Source organism: Elephantulus edwardii, unplaced genomic scaffold (genome assembly GCF_000299155.1).
Source record: "Elephantulus edwardii isolate Elephantulus edwardi_28Jun2011 unplaced genomic scaffold, EleEdw1.0 scaffold00292, whole genome shotgun sequence".
NCBI classification, from domain to species: domain Eukaryota; kingdom Metazoa; phylum Chordata; class Mammalia; order Macroscelidea; family Macroscelididae; genus Elephantulus; species Elephantulus edwardii.
In genome coordinates, this window is record NW_006400042.1 from 3,130,878 (window position 1) to 3,132,062 (window position 1,185).

A 1,185-nucleotide genomic window follows, 5' to 3' on the forward strand; every position below is an offset into this window, starting at 1 on the left:
AGGGATATACCTTTAACATGCTGGTCTGTCTGATACTTCTCTAAATCTGAACATTCACATTAAGACAGATTAGGATGAAGGATTGGCCATCCACTTCTGAAATAGCAGGCCTCTGAAAACCCTATCTACAACAGAACATCAAGATATATCATACTTAAATTCTCCAAAATGTAAAATAAGGGTAGAATACTAAAGGCCATATGAGAAAAACAAAGATCCACCTACAAAGGAGAACAAATTAGATTAAACTCTGACTTCTCAGTAGAAATGATGTGAGCAAGAAAAAAAAAATGGGATAGCATATACAGAGGGACAAAAGGAAAAAATTGGCAGCCAAGGATCCTGTACCCAGAAAAGCTGTCCATCAAATGTGAAGAAGAAATTGAGTAATTTGCAGAAAAGCAGGAACTTAATGAATTTGTGAGGGCAAGACCAACTCTACAAGAAATTCTAAGGCAAGTCATTCATACCGAGACATGAAAGAAAAGTGGATGGACTATAGTAACCAGAAACAAAAGAAAAATAAACATAGCAAAAGGGTAGCAATAAAGCCTGACCTGCAAATAATCACACTTAATGTGAATATATGCACCAACAACCAGAGCCAAGGAAGAGGAGATAGAAGATTTTTACCAACTTTTACAATCGGAGATTGATCAAACATGCAATCAAGAGGCACTGATAATAATGGGTGACTGGAATGCAAAAGTCGGGAACAAAGAAGAAGATTCAGTAGTTGGAAAACATGGACTTGGTGACAGAAATAGAGCTGGAGAGAGAATGATCAAATTTTGCACAATCAATGACTTATTCATAGCAAATGCATTTTTTAAGAGACATAAACGCAGGTTATATACCTGGATTTCACCTGATGGTATGCATAGGAATCAGATCGATTACATCTGTGGAAAGAACTGCTGGAGAAGCTCAATATCAGCTGTGAAAACTCGGCCAGAAGCAGATTGTGGAACAGACCATCAACTACTCATATGCAAATTCAAGATGAAGCTGAGGAAAATTAAACCAAATCCAAGGCAGCCAAAATGTGACTTTGAGTCTATCCCACCTGAATTTCAGAACCATCTCAGGAACAGCTTTGAGGCTTTGAACACTAATGAGTGAAGGCCAGATGAGTTGTGGGAGGATATCAAGGGTATCATCCAGGAAGAGTGCAAACGGTCATTG